Below are 22,077 nucleotides of genomic sequence, written 5' to 3'. Positions count from 1 at the left end.
AAGTGCCTTTTAAATCCATGTTATCAACAAATTGCATGAATAACTCTCCTACTTTTAGTGTGAGGCATTAATGCATATATTCAATAATATAAGTTCAAGAGCTGATATTGGCGTTTTGGAGAAATTCTGCTAGAAGTTTCCCCTCTCCTAGCCCTTTCAGTCCAGCCTGGGGTCACCTCTCCTATAGCTATATTCTAGTTGCCTTTTTTCTCATTTTTCTTGTGACCCTGCACCAGATGACTATGTGAAATCCAAACAGATACACTCTGCTGAATTTCCCATGCACTCAGACAGGCTTGCCATGAGGTAGAGTTGACTATGTACTGGGCATAGTCCAAAGAACAGAGACTCTGAACTTCTAGACTTGGGCTTGATCTAGTACATTTTACTAACATTTAGTTTAAATGATGTCTACATGGGGCTGAGTTTTGTAGTGGAAGTTTGTATCTTGTCACTTGCTTATTGAGTGGCTAAAACTGTCCTCTGATAATTTGGTAGAGTAACAAAATTCAGTTATTTAATACTTAAGAGACTTTGAAATTGGTATACGCATTACTTAGTTGAAAAAAAAAAAATAAAAAAAAGAAGGAAATACTAGATTTTAAAGGAAGTACAAAAAATGCTGGAAAGCAGTAAAAAACCCCAAATTTCATATTTTAAAAATATTTTGTTTGAAAGGAAAATGTTAAATGTTTTCTTTTAAAAATGTAAAAACAATTTCCTACATTTTTTAAAATATTGAAAATATTAAGATATTTTAATTAAAAAAAACCCAACACAACAACTGTGTGTGTATCAGAAGGCTGATGGTGGCAGAATATGACTCAAAAACCAGATAATTTGTGACTGACTCATAATTGCACTCTTTAGAGAATAATATATACAAATGTATGCTAATTTCCCTAACTTTTATTCATACAGGACTACACTCATTTGAACACAAGGTGAGCTTTCCTTTTCCCCAGATGAATGTCTCAATAGCAGTACCTCAGGCTCGTGCCCCTGAATCATGCTGAGCTGGGCTGGATTGCTGCTAGAGCCCCAGCAGTGTGCTCTAGCAACCAGGCAAGCTGATGCCAGTGCAAATCTGCTGGGACCACTGCTGGTGCTGAAGGAAGTCCTGAAACTGTCCTGTGGAGGATGCTGAACTGATTTTAAGGTAAGATCTCTGAAAGCAGCCTAGACCTTGCTTCGCCCATTTTTCTGTTTCCAGAGAAAGAGAAGGTTGCCTCATACTCAAAAGCCTCCTGGGTCAATGTCAGTATAGAAACCATTATCGGTTTGTCTGTTTTCTTCGGCCTTGTTTGAGAGATCAGACCTCCAAGGTCTAGTAAGCGTTATACTTGGAAGAGACTGCGCTGGCAAACAAAGAAACCATTGTTTAAGGATGCAGTATTCTTCATTTTCCTACGAAGGATCCATGACTACAATTTCTAAATAAGCACAATGAGTTGAAGCTCACGCTAACACCTCTGTAATTAAAGTATTCCGGTATCAGTCTCTTGGCTTCTTGGAGAGAAGAACAGGAAGAAAGACAGCAATAATATCTAAACAGCCTGAAGGAAGACAAATGACAGATTCCATTATTTTCTCTGGCTATCTCCAGTATCATAACCTTTTCCTTATCTCGGTCAACACACACACACACTGAATTGAATGGGACTACATTTCTTTTTAATACTTTGACAAACTGCATTGCTCTGTACAATAGCAGCAAACCCTGTGTTCACAGCTGCCCTTAAAAATCAGTTACTTCTATTTTTTTAATACTTGTCATCAATCATCTATGCTAATTGGCCAAGTGTATGGCATTCCTATAGTGTATTAAATGTCCAAAAATAACTAATGAGAAGCCTTTTATTTCATCTGTCTCAAATGAAAATGGTATTAGAATAAAAAAGTATTTCCTTCTCTGCCACTGGCATTCAATGAATATTTATGATGGTTTTCACTACATTGCAGTGATACGACAATGCTGAATTCCAGCTAGAATGAGGATACAGCACTTAAAAGGAGATTCTGGTCTCTTTCTATCACTCATAAAAGGAATTAATAATTGCAAAACAGCTAACACAAACAATTGCTTCTCAAATTAGATCATATTTTATCTTTATATTCTAAGCAGGAAAAGGAGTCTCTTAATTTGTAGCAACAACCATCTTTAAAACACTAATAATGTGAACCCATTTACTAAATATTTGTAAAGCTATTTTATGCACAGTACTAATGCTGACTGATCAAAGTGTACGTAATTAATGGACAAGAAAGCAATCGTTGCAATAATGGCAATCTTATTAGCATATAAATTATCTTGTTTTCAAAAGCATGGAATGCCCATATAAGGAAGATACCGCTTATATCAGACTGTTTTTCTGAAGCCATTAAACCAAGTCAACTTCCCTCGAAGGGCCATATTGATGTGGCTCGTGGTAACAGAAGAAACTTTATTCTCTCGACAGGAACTCCGAGGAAATGATCAGGAAGTTTCAATGCAGATCTAGATACCAGGTGGTACTGTTGGGCTACATTACTGTCCAAGTTAGATAAAGAAATTATGCAGCACTGTTTTTCAATCCTATTTCTCTCTCTTCTATTACTAGCCATCAGATAACGTGCATTGGTAACCCCTGGAGACAGAGAGGGCTTTATCTATCAGGCTCTTCCTTTTTTCTCATCAGAAATCTTCCCTCTGCAATGTGGCAAAGGGACTAACAGGAATAGAAGAGGTGAGATATATGCTGATAAAGATATGACTTTTTTGACTCAATGTATTCAGGAGAAGGAATTTTACTTACTAAATTCTGACTAATTTTTTGCAGCTTGAAGCCAGAAACAATTTCCAGTGCTCTCTGATTTATCTCCCAGGGTGGACACAGTCTGTCCTACAGATGAAGATACAATGTTCATACTCTTGCCAGTGTATGTTCATATTTTTGAAGAGAGACACAATGTTCATACTCTTACATTTTAAAGACTGAACTTTATTTTGTTCCCTATACAGTGGTCTGCACATAGGGAGTAGTGCATCCTGATAAAATTGCTCCTAGTTACAAACCTTTTTATATCTAACCCCTAAGAGACTATCCGTATCCTATTTAGAGACAATGTCTGGGGAGAAAATTCATGTCTCATCATTCTAATCTGTATTTGATCAACAGTGTCATAGAAAATATCTGAAGTTGTCTACTAACAACAGTGTAGGCTAATTAATACAAATTTTTGTCTCAAGACAGTATTCATCTTTCCTTTTTTGTCAGAATGTGTCCAAATGATGACTATTTTTACCCAGAACATGCACTACTTATTTAATAAGACCATAATCTGGAGGTTTTCTGGGCCTTTGAACTTCTTTAAGATGTATTCCTAGAACCAGTATTCACTCCACCAAGATTTTATACGTGGAAGTATTCACATGGCAAATAAAGGACTAAATATTCTAGATCACATCTAAGCAAAAGAAACTTTCTTATTAACTACTCTCAGCGAGAAGGATGAGACTTTCTATTTTGTATGTGGACTATCATATGCCACTGTAACCTCTTTGTCCAAAGGAAATGCATTTTACATGGGGCCACATATTCCCACTGAAATTAAAGCAGAAGCCAGCTGCTTGTTTTTATTCAACAGTGCTTAATTTATACAATTTACACATGCAACAGAGCACTATGATAACTCTTTATTTGTTCCTGAGTGAAAAAGACAGTCAGGTGGATATAAAATATGCCCATTTTTAAAATGTATAAGATAAAGTGTATATAAAAATTAGTACGTCACACATCACCAATATAATGAATAATACTTACAAGTGAGGAAGAGGAAAATGGCAAAGTATTCTCCATTTTGGCTGTTTATATTTAATGAAATAATTGTAAATTTCATATTACGATAGTCTAGCAGTACAGCACATAAGAAATGACCTTGCACATATTATGATATTATAGAGTTTTCCTCTAAATTTTTTTATCAGAAATAGTTTCCTAAAAGAATATCCCCAGTTATAGCTTGAGATGAACCATCTTTAGTTACAAATTTATCTAAGGAATCTAAGTAGGAAAAGCAAGTAGTCTTTAAATGCACAACCTCCTACTGGAGTTTTATTTAAAAACTTTCTGTACATCAAATGCTAGAAACCTCTTGCTCCTGATTCTCTTTTTCCCGATAGATATTAGTTATAACAAAATTATACTTTTTGTTTCATACGTGTATTAAGTCAAGATTATTTGGTCACTGTATTCAGTCAATCAAATTTGGTTTACCTCATAATGGTGCTAATCAGGGAGACATGTTATCATTCCACAACTTTAGCCCACCCTGTAATAAATTAAGGGTGGATGTCGTAGTAAGCCCTTCATAACTCTTTAGGCATTTTGATTCTTTCCTCTTACTTATCTCTTTTACCTGATGATGTAAACAGAAAACCAACTGAACAAAAATGTTGTAGCTCAATGTTTGAAATAAAGAGCAGATCTTCTGAAAACAAGGTATATTCAACAAAGTTAAGTCTTCGGTTAATTCTTTGTTTCCTGCTTTTTCCATTTTCTCCCACAACCACTGCAGAACTTCAACGAGCATCAGAGCCAGCCAAAACTTTCAGATTTTGTCAAATCTGGCTGTTCATTTCAATGTACAACAAATGCAAGAAAAGTATTTCATGCAGATGCACTGCACGAAACACCATTCATTAGAAAGAAAGATCATGCAGATGTTGTAAGAATATGCATTCAAACTGGCTGCTGGTTACACTTCTAATACACTCCACAACACTTAGAGCTGATTCTTGTGTCTGACCTTCAAAACCATGTCATCTCACCACACAACAAGTAAATTGTCAGAGTCTATCACAGAATATCTCTTCAGGCAAAGTTGGAAATGGTGCCTAATCCACAGCAGGTTTGACTCAAATGCTGCCTCTGCAGGGTGCCACATCAGGATTCACATACTCTAGCCCAAGACTACTGCTGCTGGGTTACTTTACTTCTAACACTGAGAAACAACCTTGTGAGCAGTAAGGAAGCAGTTATTTTCAAACTCCCAGTTCCCATTGGTTCTCAGTTTATTGTCCAGCATGGTGAGTTTGAAGATAGCACAAAAGTGAAAAAGAAACAGGAAGAAAAAAATGGGGGGAGAGCTGAAGAGCAGGCCTGAAACAAGAGCACGAGATACTGGTTTTAAAGATGAATCATCTTTCCCTCTTTCATATCCTAGATGGCTAATCTGAAGAGAATTATGACCCCTTCTGCTGAAGCAAACAGTACCATCTGGTTTCTAAGGAGGTTTTATTTTTTCTTATTTTCACCTTTTTTTAGCAGTATGGGGGCATATAGCCTTTGAAAAACTGATGGTTTGTGAGCTACATCATCGTTAAACTTATACTCAATCTTTGCTCTACAGTGAAATCAGGTCAGGTCAAGTTTTATTTCTCCAATAGACTGTAAAATATGTATTTGTCAACAGCTTCCAAGAAGCAGCATTTAATAAATAGCTTTCCTACATAACTAGTAGGAACAAGCTTTCATGTTTCTCCTGTTTACTTTATGATAACTTGATATCCTATTTTGAGGCTCGGAGGGTTTTTAAAAGTGGTTTCCGCTTCACCCAGACTTCAAATAAAAATACCTTTCAATTTCTTTTTGCTGACACAGTAGAACATGAAAATGTCAACAATTGCATTGTCAGTAGTTCTGGGGAGAATTTTGACACTTCCAAGTTTTGAAGAAATATTTATTATTTTTAATGTTAAATGTTTGCAATCAGTGAGTACAAATGCGTGCTAACTACTGCACATTTTAGAAGTACATTCAAAGGCCTTGCTTTGCCTTTATTAACATCAGAGAAAGACAAACTGGTCATACTCTGTCAGTAACAGCATCCTTGTTACTCTGTCTGCAAAGAGACTGCACAGAGGGAGGCTGGGGAGGATGCCAGCTGTTCCCACCTACATCAGTACTACCCTCCTAGAGTTAATTACAAGACTAAACTATCAAAACATGAAAGCTTCAGGAATCTGGACAGCAAAATAGTCAGTATTTACAATAAAATAAGGTAGATCTAAACAAACTAATGTGCAAACTAGCGGTAACAACAAGAAATGGTGAGAAGGAGAAGCAAAAATGCCTCTGGCTGTTTGGAGTAAGCTTTGGAATAACTTATACTGAGAAAACTCCTATGACTTACAAACACTGCCACTGCAGAGAGATGTGAATTAATGAAGGGAAAAAGAAAGCCACAGCACAAAAAGCAGCTTTTGCCAACCTATGCATGTCAAATATTATTTACCCTCTCAGATCACAGCATTTAAACCAATGGCCTTCTCACTGCCACATAAATTCTTAACATATGCACTGGTAGAGGAATTTAAATCAAATTAAGTACATAGGGATTAATTTCCTGAGGAGGATTAAGATCTTTCCATCTATGCAGAATGGTTGAATAGCAAGTGAAAACAGATATTACCACAAATATTTGAAGGAGGCAATCAGCAAAGTAAAAAGCATATTTATTTAGGTACTGCAAAGGTAATTAAAGAACTATAGCAGGAGAAGCAGATTAGATCTACAGCACAAAGAAAACTAGGAGACTTTAATAAAGACTTCAAGCTTTGCTCATGACCAGCAGGTTTCTTTTGCAAGTATAGAATAAAATCAAAGGACAAATAAACTCCAAGTGCCATCTTGGAGTGGAAGAGAGATGGTGGTAAAGAGCAAATTGCATGCTGTGCACCACAGAATCTTCATTCTCGCTCTGCAAAGCAAACCATGTACATTTGATAAATTACAGTCAGTGTTTAAGTCAAACGTAGTGTAGTCTGAATTACGAATGTAAACTGTGCCTTGTTTTGACTGCCAATTAACAAAGGTTAAAGGGACATGAACTTAAAGTTGCATTTACTTAAAAGGTTGTGGTTATTACGACTATCTTTTCTCATTGTTGTAACTGAAAGACAGTTGAAACTGAATCACGTACATGTAATAGAGCTTCAATATTTTACCATGATGAGTTAATTCTTTTTACAAAAAATGGAGAAAATAATTTTACCTTGGCAGAGAAAGATAGCCCTTTTCCCCTCCTAAAATCGCATTAAAGCATGAGGGAACTGCTGCGTTCCAGAATTTTTCACTTGTTCCCCTTCCTGTATGAGATCCACTGCTGAATGAGATTATACTAGTGATTCACAGGGAGTTTGGAGCAGGTTCCTTCCTGGCTACTCTGTCCTATGTACTTCCAGGCATTACTGAGTATTGTGGAAAGAAGTCTGAGATGTATTTGGTATGAAAGACACAAGAGAAAATGAGGTTGCTGTGTTGTATTAGGATTGCATCACATACAGCTACATTTTGTTACTGAGAGGAGTCCATGGTTTATGTATTTTAAAATGCATTTGCAAACCTCAAGGAATAAAGCCAACCTACCACTGAAGTTATTGTAATTTTATTGTCTCCATTTGACACTCCTATTTATAGCTTAAGATCATAAAATACATGCAGTCCACAAAAGCCTAACTCATTATATCTGTGCTAGCATTGTAGGTTGGGTTGTAGCACTGTCTCGCATGTCGCTCAGAGAAGTGAAATGCATGTCACAAACTAGATTTTCAGCCACGACAAGCCCCTAGGCTTTATTGTAAAACCTAAGTCTGACATGCCTTTAATTTCACTGAGATGCACATTAAAAATTGTATAATATGCACATTTTGTGTAACGAGTTTATTCTCTCTTGGCATTTGGGATATTGTAAAACAGTTCCACAAAGAGAGGGTACTAAATGTTAACTCTATATGGGAAATGTTTCTTTGGTTGGATACAACCTTGCTTGCAAAACAAGGAACATACTCTTTTAAGTCTTGATTCTATAGAGCCTTTCACCAACCCATTTGCAATACACATGTTTAATAGTCAGTATGCTCTTAAGCACTTCACTTAATCAGGGACTAAAAGACCAGTATAAACTGTTTGAAAGCTTCAGGGAAAATATTTTTCAGAAATGAAATAGGAAATTCAGGTATTCTGCCCCTGATGTTTTTAAGTATCTGTATTAAAACATAGAGTGAGAACGCTCTTTTAAACATGTGGTTACAAATTACATGTTCCCTTTATTTACAGTGGAGAAATATGCAGTCTGATATTTGTAAATGGGCAATAGTTAGTTAGGATCTTCCACGTTTATTTTATAATTTTTTTATGGACTTATTTCTAATACCACTCTTTTTTATCACTCATCATTGGGTGAGCCTTTGACCAATTTAACAATTCATCAAAATGTTTATCCAGAATACCCTGAATGTATAAGGCAGATAATATGACCATCAGGATATACATAAAGTGCATCATCCACCTTCCTGTGGAAATACTCTATAGATCTATTTTAATCAGAAATACAATACAGTATGCTTATGTTTAAATACCTACTAAATAATAAGTTGCACAAGAAAATCAATATTCTAGGTGCTTAGCTGCATCTTTACTTGCCTGAACATTTTTAATAGCTGACATTTACTCACTGATGCACAATACAAATATAGAAATTTAAAATGCCCAGATCTTAAAAATCCCAAAATGCCAAATATAAAAACCAGATCTGAAAAGAAATAATTGACAAGGTCGTTACAATATTTTCCTTCCTTTCTTGCTTCCATGTATATTCTATTTGCAGTAATAACTACATAAATTTATGAGCCCAATGACTCAGATGCCACTACTTCAGTGTTAAGGGAAAGTATGCTCAATATTAATGATCCATAACACTTATCCAAATGTTTTCTGAAGCACATCTACAGGGATTTCTGTTCCCTCTGCCACAGCTTTTCCTGTAGCTCACAAGCAGCTGGGATGCATGTTAGAAGTGCTTTAGACCAGGTTCCCTCCCTCCCAGGTTAAGGTTTGCCTCAAACTGGGGAAATGACCCCTGTTGTGTCCCTTGGGACTTAGCAGCTGTGCTATGGAAAATAGACCTAAAGCAGAGAAAAAGCTTAATTTGCTCTACGGCACTGTCAGGAAATACCTTCTTATAAACTTGCACTCTACTTTCTGCAGGAGGGAAAACTTGACACTAATTCGCACAGATCTGAAACGTTAGGCTGAAAACTGAGCACTGAATCGTTTCTAGAATACTAATTGTGGCTCTTTGACCTCTATAAAATAACCTGCATCTTCAACATGGAAGCTAACAGAAAACATTATCTAGATACAAAGAGATCCAAATTTCCACAGCACCACAGCCATTGCATTCAAAGAATAGGCCATAGGATAAATCCCATTAAAATTAGTAGCTTTGAAATCACACAAAAATTCACAAATCACTAAACAACTTCAGAGTTTACAATGGGAAGGTGCTTACAATGGCTGTGTGACTTTGCTGAAGTCCACACACAACTCACAATGATCAGTACGTTACCCAGTATTTAAAGCTGTGTTGGTTTGTTCTGAACTCATTCAAAGGGACAAGCAAACAATTATTCCTCAGCAGTACGTGTAGCTTGGCTGATGGAATTCTAGATGCAGTTTAACTGATCTATGTGTTCTTACCTGTGGCAACTTATATTTTTAATCCCCTATCAAATTTTGTGGTGTCATAATTGCTTTTTTAAACTTTTGCCTTGTTTCCATATCAATGAAACTGTCACAACTGAAAACAAATTGTGTAGCCAGACACCAGAAAAGGGTTTTAATTTAAAAATAAAATAAAATAAAATCTGACAAGATAGATATTTTGGGTCTGAAATGCCAAGCTTCGGGGTTGTTCATAACAAAAGAACCAATAATAAAAACTCAATGTTAAGAAAGTTTAACACTTCCAATTAGAAAATAGAATTGCAGCCTCTTTTAGAGATGCTCACATGCTTCTCTGGTATGCAGCAAACATCTGAGTTGAGCAGAACCTCCAGGCTACAGAAGTTCACCTGTCTCACAGAATTCACATTCAGCTGAGCACTTCTGATCATTGTAACTTCTTGTCCCCTTTGTAACTCCTGAAGAATGTTTTAATTCCCAAAGAACATTTGAACCAAAGCAGCTCAACATGAACATGCTGAGGCTGCAGCCCCACAGTCACCAGGTAGATGCAGCACCATCACCAGAGTGCATCAGAAAGCAAGCCAAGCAGTGACACGCAGGACTAGAAAGCCAGGTGAGGAAAGACCTTCAGTTCCTGAGACTCCACAAATGATTCCACAAGCTATTTCCTCCACTGTAGGGAGCAGGACCCTGTCCTTCACTGAGGGTGGCTGAGGGAGGGAGGGAAAATTGCCAGTCTTTCTGCTTCTGTCTCTCACTCCTGGGACAATAGCTCTTGCAGTCTCTAGCTGTGCCTTTTAGCTCTGTACATTTTGCAGCACTCATAATGACTGCTTATGCACAACATCATTCTAATTACATGATCAAACACAACTGAACCGCTGTCTAATTCAGCAGCTAGAATGAATGAGGCAGAATTGAAATTGCACAGGCAGAAGAATTTCACCAGAAGGTTTTGGAGCACAATTTACAAGGTGGAAAAGATGTAGAATTTACAGGGTATAAAATAATTCATAACTGTATTTTTCAAAGTTTTCCATTTAAAGGGTTGGCTCCTATATAGATAATTTATGCCTACTGATAATAGGTTTGACAAAAAAACGTGTCAATCCATCATAGATGTAAAAGCACTGTAGTTTTTGTTGATTTTGAAATACAGCATATGGACAACTCTTCCCTCAAATAGTTCTCTGTAATCCCTTGATTTGTGTTGATGTACTCTGGAAAAATATTCACTTTGTCAGTATTACGGTGACATTCAGGACATTATATGTCATCACACAGCATGTAGAGTGTCCTCTGTAGTGATGAGGAAACACCAGCCCTGGACAGCTTTATTTACATGATGATATTGTTTAACTGTAAATTCACTCTTTGCATTTAAGTTATGTTGTTTTGGTTAGTTTTCATCTAAATAACCTCTTATTATACCTACTGATACTATATGAGTGGCATGACACGGAAACTGTGCAGGTTAAGCTCAGGGTGAAGGGTCACTCCTAAGTGAGAGAGCTAGGTACAGCTTTGCTTATCTTGGTCACATAGACAAGATTTAACATTGTCAAAGCAGTCCAACAAGTTCTTGGATGAGAGTCAGAAAGGCTTGTTAGGAGAGACAATAATGTTTCATGAAGCTTTGGCTAGATGTTGGAGGACAGATATGTAGAAATATAGATAATGTTAAAAGTGTCAACAACACAGAGATGTGAGAACTTCTTTTTAGACCATGCTCTAAAAGCATAATCTGATTCTTGACAGTGCTTAGTAGGCATGGTTATAATTTTGGTGCTTTGAGGTCATTCTAAATCACAAAGCAGAGAAAATTACTGTCACACGGAAGGATTCAACAAGTGAAGCATGATGGGTCCTAGATTTGATTAAAACAGTTTACAACAAAATGAGAGAACAGCCTGCTTCCCATCCAGTGTCTTGGGTTCATACGCTGATGAGGACCAGATATAAAGTGGGTGATAATGCAGAAGGCAGAATCCTGGGATTATTTTTCTAAAACTTATAGAACAAAAATACTCATAAATTGTTCAAATGAGGTGATCGGGGCAGAAAAAGGCAGCCTCCTTTAGTCTGTAAAGTGCTGCCTTTGGCCGCTGCCTGTTTTGCCTCGACTGCTCTGAAGCTGGGACTCAGCTCAGGCAGAGCATGCTGTCCTAGACTGAAGGGGCTTCAGTAAGCTGCACTTTCTGCCTCCTCGCCTTCCACGAGTTTCTTCATGTGAAGAACTCCAAGGGGGGAGTCCTACCATACCCTCTACTGGAGTGAAAGGTCTTTGTGTTATGAAATCTTAAAAAAGAACACTATCTTAACATTGCTCTGGCAGAGGCTAGATAATTAAAAAACGATCATCATCAGCAGCAGCTGAGGCAACAACCTGCTATGAGAAAATGGTGGGGAGAAGAGCAGAAGCTAACAAATACAGAAGTCCTAAAATCCAATTCCAAAAATATTAGAAAACTATTTGAAAATGTACTGTGCATTTCTCTACAGTAAATGCCATTATAATACTTTAATTTTCTTGTGTTTCACTTTTAGTGCTTGCAGGCTCCAATAATCCTATTTGCAACTGGAGCACCTCTCCAAGGAAGAAAACTAGTTCATCATAGAAATCATGACTGCCAGAAAAGAGGAGCAGTGATGTATGAAAATATAATCCATTGAACATCAGACCTGACAACCTCAGAGCATTTCCAGGCTAAGTCAGCTAATAACACCATTTTTAACATTACAGGTTAATTCACACTCAGCAAAATGATATATTCAAGTTAAGGAATATTTTTGCCTTGAGCTGTCATAAAGATTAACAACAGAGTACGTTAATTGGTGAAGCCAAAATCTAAGAAGTACTGCAGTGTGAACAGAGTTTTTTTTTTTTTTTTTTTTTTTTTTCTGGCCAAAAAGTAAAAATGTCACATTGCAAAACATTCCCCAAGGGGAAATTTTGCTATTAGGTGCACAGAAAAATTCCCATCAGTCTGAATTCTAATTCTTGTAACATCAATATGGATCATTTTCACTGAAGACAAAAAAGACTCCTTTTAGAAGCTTTATAAAATTGCCCACTGATGGGGTAACCTAGATGAAAACAAAATATAAATTAAAGTTTGCCATGTAACTTATTCAGCAATTGAGAGAAGTAGTCCAATTAACCTAAATCAACAGATCTTTGTAAATGCAGTACAAAAGTTATCATAAAAATGGATTTAATTTATTTATTTTCTTAAAGTGTCCAAATCAGTGATATAAAGGATAAAAATAAGCAGGTTAGAACTAATTTTATACTTCATAATATATTTCCTAAATGAACCTGCTTTAGGATTTTGGCGTATTTAGGAATATATTTATAATTTATGTGCTTTAATGAGTCTCAAAATTGTCAATACTTAATATAAAGCAAAACATGTTGAAAAGATGTTGAAAAAAATTTAGTGTGATAACAGCTCTTTAAAGAACTGTAGAAAAGATAGTCATAAGATTTTCATAAACTGGTTTATGAATAGTCTTCTTATTGCTTCAACTTTCATAATATTATCTGTACACTCTCCGGGATTTCTCCTTTATCTTTCTTCCGTATTTCATATTCCCAAAAATCTGATACCCAGCTAAGTATTACACAGTTGTGCCAAAAGAATATATATAATGAGCACAACAGATTGCTAAAATATTCAGCATTTCTTTGATTTAAATGTTCTGCATTAGAAGTTGAAGCCTTTTATAGGCATTACTAGATGTTACATTTTAAACTGTTACACTCCACCACATTCTTTTAATTTCTCACAGTTATGTGACATACAAGTCACGTCATTCCTTATAGTACACTATCTAGAGTCTTTCTCCAAATGTGCTTGAACAAGCTTTTGTGTCTGATCATTCATTACTAACTTAGAGCACTACAGCTGATCAGCACTTTAAAAAGATATTATTTAATTCTAGAAAGCATTTCAGAAGAAGTTTCATCTAAATTTTCTGTGAGGAAAAAGCATTTTAGAATAACATTTTGAGTTATATCCACAAATTCTTTATTAAAGCACTTTGCTAGGGAAGGACGTCCTCCTGCTCACAATGAATTCAAAAGAGATTCACCACTGATTGAAACAGGAACAGGATCAAACCAGTAAAATACTTTGCCTGTACAGTGAAATAATAATAAAATGCAATGTCTAATAAAAGAAGCAAGAACGATAATAGTAAAATTTTGCATCTTTATGGCATTTATTGTCCCAGAAGAGTCCTAGTGTAAAGCTAATAAATAATAATTTCCTTATCTGTCTGAAATCTCAGTGAGAGTTTTAGGTACACAGAATGGAATTACCAGAGCTGGAATGATCCCAAAGCAGCAGGGCTAACATCTGTTCCCGTGGAAAATAAAACAAGAACTGTAATACCCTCAAGCACTCAGGAATTCAGTTTTGTACCATTTCTCAAATACATTATCTCCAAATTCATAGTGGTTTTTAACTCTAGAGTCATGACTGAAAGGCATTCACATCTCAAACTGTAAGCTAACTCAAGTACTTCTGCATCACTCTTTTCTAGGAGGGAAAGGAGATAAATCAGAAGGAGGTCTGAGGAAAGAGTTTACAGTCTGAGGCTGATGCAGGATAACTAATTTTGCTGCTGTGACCACTGTGCATACTGAGAGAATATGCTGCAGCTGAAGGCTGTACCATGTTCAGTGAATTGCATCCCCAAGCCACTGGGCAGCTAAGGGATTAGAAGATACCATGGAAGGTCTCTTTGCTTGTCATTTCAGTTGGAGGTGTAGCAGATAGAAGAAGTAGCATCCCTAAATTTGCCATATTTTTTTTTTTTTTTTTTTTTTTTTTTCTCTTAGTGACAACAAAAGCAGGAATAACTATACCACTGAAAAACACTGTTACTCTGAAATGTCTGTAATTCATAATTTTTGCCTATACATCATTGCATCATCCACAAAAACTCACCTGGAAGCATGGTTCATCTGTACCTGTACCACCTTATACTTGTGTCACTCACACACCATCTGCCAGATAATCATAAAAGAGCCTAGCCTACAGGACCATCATGCTCCATCTAGTAAACACTTATACAGCCCATCTAGTAAACATATGGCCCGTGCATGTATGTCTGTATTGGGACATATTTCTATGGAATGAATAAAATCTGTTAGTGATTTATTCTTCACCAAGGACAGTAAAACCAGTTTCAGGAACATCACAGTCAGGTGAGATGTTGTTCATTAAACTCTATGCACGATTAAACAAATCAGAACAAGAGACACTGGAGACTGTAAACTCAGAACTCTTCACTGATGCAGATTATATGAAAGCCTTCCAGGAAATCTTCTCCTTTCCCATTACATTCTCCTAAATACACATTTTCCCGCAGTCTTCCTTTCCAGACTCAATGTTCTTAAAAAAGCTGGGGAGGGGGCAGGGAGAGTAGGGACATAGCTATGGATTTAACTCCTCTCCCAGGGCCTCCCCATCCAGAACCCAGACCCTGCTGACGCTTTGTCTGTCTCCTCTGCACTCAAGACATTTCTCTCAGGGAAGGAGCAGTCTTCCTTTACAGGCAACAGTACTTGAAAGGGGCTTGAAATAATTTTAATGTGTGCTATGTAATTATAGCACTCCAGAAAGTTGTTTGCTAGGCTACTGCATTAATTGACACATTATGTGGTACCACAGCTACCAAGAACTGCGTCAGGTCCTAGGGCAATTAAAGCACCTGAGGCCTTCCCTTCTCCATCATGCTTCACATTCCTTCTGCACTTCTGTTAACAGCAATGTTCTAGTCCCTGCTTGGAGGTTACAGCTGTAGTTTCAGTGACAGAAACAGCTAAATTTCACAAATGGCAACTTACAGATTTGCAACATCGTCCACACCACACATCTTGCACTACATTTTCCATTTTGGACTATAATTGCGGGAGGGACTCTGTCAAAACAGTTCTCAGAGTATCTACTGGAAATCCCTAACTCTTGCACAGGCTTGTATATGGAGAACAGAGACATGTTGTGCATATTCGCTTGCTGATACGGGATTATCACCAGAGATCCATGCTGATGCATCATTTACCTTTGATCATAAGATACTGACGTGGTTTGAAGCCACGGTATAATTGGATGGAGCTACTCCAGGTCTTTCTATTATATTTCGGAGATGATATTTCATTGGTACACTTACTGCAAGAGGGTCACTTCTCCGCAAGCGTCTGTAAAATTTTATCCTGTGAACTTTTTTCAATAGTCATATAAATAACATTTCCTATCTCTTGTCAAAAAGAACTTGGTGAAGGAAGGCACAGGGCTTTACTGCAGTGAAAGAAGGTATATAATATTTTTCCTTCTTCTACTACACGCTGGAGAGGTAGCAAAGGAACACCTTACTTACATAGTACTTCTGTCTAAATAGAACACAAAAGACCATCTAACCATCACGAAAAAACAATCACCTACTTATGCAAGAGATACCAGAAACAGTAGTTTCTCTGCTGCTTGTCCAGCATGTATAGACTGTCCCTTCTTTCAGCAGGTTCCTTTTTTTTTTTCAAATGGCCCTCTGCACCAAGCTCAGACAAAAACAATTGGCAGAGGAAGTAACTGTCTTGAAAACTCTCTTTAAAACCACTAATACCCTCTGTCAATTTAACTGCTGATCTGGAGCATGACAGAGCTTCCAAATTTCATTTTTTCTTTAATCTTTCATCACTCAAATTCAAATATAGAAAAGAAAAACAGAACAAGAGAAAAAAAAAAAACAGAAAAATATAAAACATAGGTAGATTGGAAGCAGGCAGCTACCTAGCAAACCACACTTCAGAAAAAAACAGCATGGTGGAACTAGTGAAATGTGCTTTGTTTCTTGAGAAACGTAAAAGAGAACCACCACCCCGTGAAGCACAAACCTGCACCACTACTTAGACAGTGCAATCACCTTCACTAGAGCTTTGTTTCTTTATTATTTGTAGGGTTTTTCACTCTTTGTATCCAAAGTAGCAATGAAGCATATTATGTATTATGTTAAACACTGTCTAGATAATGGACAAAACTAAATATACAGCAGAGGAAGCTAAGAGATTTTGGCCAGATCTTAGAAAATGTTTCACTGGCTTTTCTGAAAATGTATGTTGTTTGTTTATTTTCAACAAATATCCACATATTAGAATGACAGATGCAGTAATATGTGTTCTACAACTTCAGACTAAAGCCTTTTTTATTTGCCCCCTACTATATCTATTAAATCATCAGCTGCTGATTAGCTTGAGGGCTAATCTTGAAATGTCATGGTTAATCTCAGTTCTCACTTTAAAAAGTTAGAATTTCTTTCTGTATGCAGTTTTACATGGTTGGCAGATGAAAATATTTGCACTGAATTTTCCTAATGAGCAAACATTGTCTATGACCCTATGCAAACTTGCTGATGGCTTATTTTAGCAGCTCTCTGAGGAGTCTCCTAAACGAACTGGTCATATAGAGAGCATATTATTTCACCAACCCACTGGACTGTTCACAGTTGCTCAACTGAGTTGGATAATACACTGGTAGTTAGGAGGGTGTGAGGAAGTAAGAGATTCATCGTGTTTATCTGCACTGGGGGAAGCTCAGATTCAAGGTCCAGGAAAACCAAAGAGAGATGTAGGAGGTCTTGCACACAGCCAGACCCCAAACATTTTTCTTTCTTGTGCTACATGAGAAACCCTGTAACAGGAAATAAATTCTGAAAAATCAAAGGAAACACAAGGCATTAAGTTCAGAGTAGTTCACATTCATAACCCATGGGGTCAGGTGTGGAAAACACAGATGCACCAACAGTAGGTGGGGTTCTGAGCACATGCCTGTGTGTGCATACATATGCACATACATAGTTTCCTGACCATGCATTTTGCTAGCTTATTGAACTCCCTCCAATCACTCAATTATGGTTAATGGCCAAATGCAAGTTTTCAAATGTTCAACATTAAGACCAAGTCCAATTTGCTGGAACAGTCAAAAGCATTTGCCAGGAACAGGTATCTTTACAGTGTTAGGTATTCCACTACACACTAAAGTTCCACCCATCCACCACCTTTATAAAAGTAAATGTACTTTTAAAGTACTATTCCAGATTAACAAGAAGTTAATTGATTAAAGTTTCTGCCCTTCCCCCAATACTTTTACTATCTGCTCTACTTCAGCCATGCCAACAAAGAAAATTAACTCCAGGTATAAATAGCTCTGGAGGCTTAAATCAGAACTGTTCATGCAAAATTAACTGCACTGATCAATGCCACTGTAGAAATGTTTGTTAGACCCCTATATTAAGCATAAGTTCACTCTGTTGAAGTCCACCCTAATTCCATCTGATTCTCTGCCAAAGACTGACATACTCTTTAATTTAACAGTCTTAGGGTATGTTATTTTTTCAGGATGACAAGAAATAAATACTTTCTCCCTGCTCCTATTCTGATGCTAACACCTCCTATATTTCTGAGTTTCCTGTGCAGCACAGTGGCTACTGAAGCCTGGGGAAAGGGGAGTCAAGCTGCTAAAATCAATCTTCAGAAATAATCAGCATCAAAATACAAAACGAACTCCATATCAGTAACCATTTTTCCAGTTATGAAACATGACTGGATCTATTCAAATGCAGGATGCCAGGGACAGACATCAAAACTATTTCATGGCTGTGGTTTCAATTGTGCAGCAGCTACTGTGATGGAATTTTATCCTATGGTGCTAGAGTCTCTGGCTGATAAAAGGGAAAACAACACTGTATTTAATTTTCTCTCTCCTCCACTGTAATTCTTTTTCCATTACACACAAATAATAGAAAGCCATAAGGATGAGAAATAAATTAACAATTCTGAAGCCTGATATACAATCACAGCTAATAGCAATAAACTCAAGCAGCAGAATACCCTATTGCAAAAGCTATAAGATTTCAGGCATAAACCAGGGAGAATTGTAACATTCATGACATCACATCAGTGACAAAGGTGAAGTGGTCAGAAAATCAGAGGCAAGCATTTTTTAAAATAATGTAATGTTTTGCATAAAAAATAAATTTAAATTATCTCCAACACTCATTGCATTTTTCCCACCACTTGGCTACCCCATGGAATCAATACAAACTTTTATCATACCAAGAACAAATGTGGTATTTAATATCTTTCCAGGTATAACCGACATATTTTCACTAACAAATATAAACACTGCTGTAGTTGTAAGGTATAATGTAACCATCCATAGTCTTTACAAAGAGAAAACAAAAGGAAAAAAATTACTAAAACAAAATCCTTCTATTCTCTCGATGGATTTTGATTTAGTATGTACTAAATATGACTCAGTGTCCTGAGAAGACAGCACTAATTCTTCACTAATTATAAAGACTACAAGTCATACTGTGGTAGTATTACACAAAATAAAGATAGACTTTTTTTTTTTTTCTTTATCCGTTAGACAGACTTGCTTTAGAAGAATTATTCTAGCACAGTGGAAAATTCTCTTTGAGTTTCACACATACATGCTGGGCATGGTACAGGTAGTGTACTGTAAACTGATGTATGACTGAAATGCAGATATACAGATATCCCAGCTATATATTTTGTTTCCCATCACTTTATCACTCTGTACTGATTCAACATAGTAACACTTCAACAGAGACCTCAGTAGATTCTCCAACTCTAAGTTACCTCCAGTGGCTCTACAAACTCCATAAGGGGACTACAGAGAGATCTAAACTTTGTCAAAATTAATCGTGTGAGTAATTCTTTTCTTATCTTTCATTTTCTGACACTTAGGTTGTCAGAAATAATGTGCACTATTTGAGAAGAGGGATCTATTTAGCAAGGAAACAGGTATCTGGCAGTTTATAAACTTTATTTTTCGTTTCAATAATTTTCCCATTAAAAAATTAAGTACTTTGATAAGCAAAGAATTGAAAGAATGTAAGCCATGAAAACTAAGCTAGTCCCAAATCAAAAGGACTCCTATCCTGAAAGCTTGTTATTGCAGATGGACCATTTTAACCACACAATGCCCTATTTGATTTGAAAACGGCCAGATTCTGGGCATCTGACTGCAGAATTAGGATGTTCAGATTAACAAAACTGTAGGAACATCACTGAAGGTCTTTTGTTTGTTCATATTGCATTTCTCATCACAAAGTCCTTATGTACCTGTAAAACAGTATCCATTCTACCTTTGAAAAAGTGTAGCAGATGACTAGATTACTGTTTTCTGATAAAACATCAAGTATATGCTTCCTTGCTCTATATTCAAAATATACATGAAAATTATATGGTAATCAACATGACTGTAAGTCAGGTAAGCATGAAGGAAAAATAACAGAAGAAATCATTTTGGTAAGAGAAAAAATATCTAGAATATGAGCTGAAACTTCAGGAATGTTTAAGGAATAGCTACAATTTTCTCCCTAATAGATTTCTGGCAGTATAATTAGAATAAGTAACATCTATGTGCTGAGTTTCTGATACACAAAAAGAGGATTAGCCCTGTCAAGTCTTTGGACAATAGCCTAAACTGGTTTTTAAATGTTGTCTCCTAAGAAAAAAAAAATAAGAAAAAAGAAGAGAAAACTGAAAGAATGACATTCTGTGTAATCAGGAACCAGCATACTTGACTCCCAGCAACTTTTCAAAATTGTTTAAAAAATTCTACATAAGCCACTACTCAACAGTGACTATATTTTTTGTGGTTTACTATAAATAATTTCAAAGAAAATGAAAATTGGGTAAAGGGATTCATTATTTATGTATGACAGTATTTCTGATATTGTATTCACAGAAAGCCTAAAGACACCTCTTCTTAATAGATTTTGCATTTTAAGATTCTTGTCTATCTTCTTCTCTTATCTAATAAACAACGTATTTTACTGTATCATTGGATGAGTTTTTGAATATTGAAGGGATTTAGTCCTTTCTTTTACTTATTTGTTTTTCAGAAATTCATTATATATCTGGCATAGGTATTCTAGAATAAATGAATGTCCTTTTTATGTTTAGAGTATCTTTTTAAAAATAAATTGTAAAAATTTTATAGTAAAATACTTTTTTTCTGGAAAAAATATTAAAATTATATTTGGAATTCCAAGACCCAAAACTTAGGTGCTAGTGAAAGTTTTAAATTAGGTCACAAATGACAGCAATTTATTAGACTGAGGAATAAAAATTTTAAAAGTATTTCTGGTAAGAATCAATTTCAACTTTCAGAATATTTTAATGCAAAACTTTTAATATCTGCTATCAAACTTTTCTCCTTCACACTCTCTGCAAAAATGAGTATTGTTTGCTCCAATTGTATCCTAAGAAAGTGTAGCTGCTATAGATTTTCTTCTCTCCATATCTTTCTGATCAAAATGTTTTTGTGAATGTATTATAGGAACAAAAGTATGATCCTAGGAAATACCAGATTTGGGCTGTGCATTATCACCATGACTTGGTTGAACGATCTTAAAGAGAAACGTTTTACAAAGCACCTCAGACAAGCACTAAATGGAGTGAACAATTGTGCATTAATTTCTTTAAAAACCATTATACCTGAGGGAATAAAGTAAGTAAACATAGCTGAATATGGTTGGTGAAACTTTGACTCATTCCCTACCTAAAGGGACGCTGTTCATATGTGAAGTTTTACTGGTGTCTCTGAAACTAATAAAGAAGAGCCTTCTTTGTCTTAGAAGTTTGGGGTTTGCTGTGGGTTTTTTTTTTGTTTGGTTTTGGTTGTTCTTTTTGTTTGGTGTGGTTTTTTTGGGGTTTTTTTTTTTTTTTTTGGGGGGGGGGTGTGTGCTATAAACCAGTGACAGGAAATTAAGCAGTGCAAACGAAATCTATCAATTTTACCATAAGCATCTGTCAAGACCAAAGAGCAGGCAAAAAGGTTAAGACAGGGAAAGAAAAAGAAGGAAACTACAATATACTATTTCAACCACACTGAGAGATACTGTGCTTGGAATAACTCAGGACAGAGATGTCTGAGTCCCTGTGGAGTCTGGTTCATAGCTGATACTGACTGAAAGTTTTATTAGAGATCCACTCCTGCTGCAGATGCAATGGGGTACCCAATTATTTTACTGAAACCTTCAGTCAAAATCAGTGTATAAGAGAATGAAAAAATTATATTGTACTGGCAACTAGATTCTAGTATTTTCTTGACATATGAATGCTTTTACTTACAAATCCTAAATTAGTTTCAATTGTACTGTGATACAAAACATGGCTTCTTCAGCAATTATCAAGGACACCAAAAATTTGAGCCTGCACTCATTGATGATGTCTATACATATGCATTTCCTCCTTGAACAAATTGGTGGCATGCCTGACAACCTTAGTTCTGCTACATCAACATGTTTTGAGGTTAACTTATAGCCAAGCCAATTTAAATTAACATGGGGACAGAATCTGACAAACTACTGCACAGTGGCAGAAATGATGTCAACCTTCTTCAGGCTCTTGCAGCAAGGAGGTGCCTAAAATCACTCTTCGTGCACTGCCAAAACATAAATATCTTCAAAACTCTGATTTCCTTATGTAGGTATGTTGCAGCCCAAGTACACTGCTCAATGAAGTGTGTTC

At 36.2% G+C, this 22,077-nt stretch overlaps 1 protein-coding gene across 1 annotated transcript in view; it reads right to left on the bottom strand.

The window, feature by feature from the left end:
* GABBR2 (gamma-aminobutyric acid type B receptor subunit 2) overlaps positions 1-22,077 on the bottom strand; it is a 469,556-nt gene that overhangs the window by 218,983 nt on the left and 228,496 nt on the right. The window lies entirely within an intron of this gene.

The sequence above is a fragment of the Athene cunicularia genome, assembly GCF_003259725.1.
Source record: "Athene cunicularia isolate RWA chromosome 2 unlocalized genomic scaffold, athCun1 chr2_part1, whole genome shotgun sequence".
Taxonomy (NCBI): domain Eukaryota; kingdom Metazoa; phylum Chordata; class Aves; order Strigiformes; family Strigidae; genus Athene; species Athene cunicularia.
The sequence above is the reverse complement of the archived record's forward strand: the minus strand, read 5'-3'. Positions and strand labels throughout refer to the sequence as shown.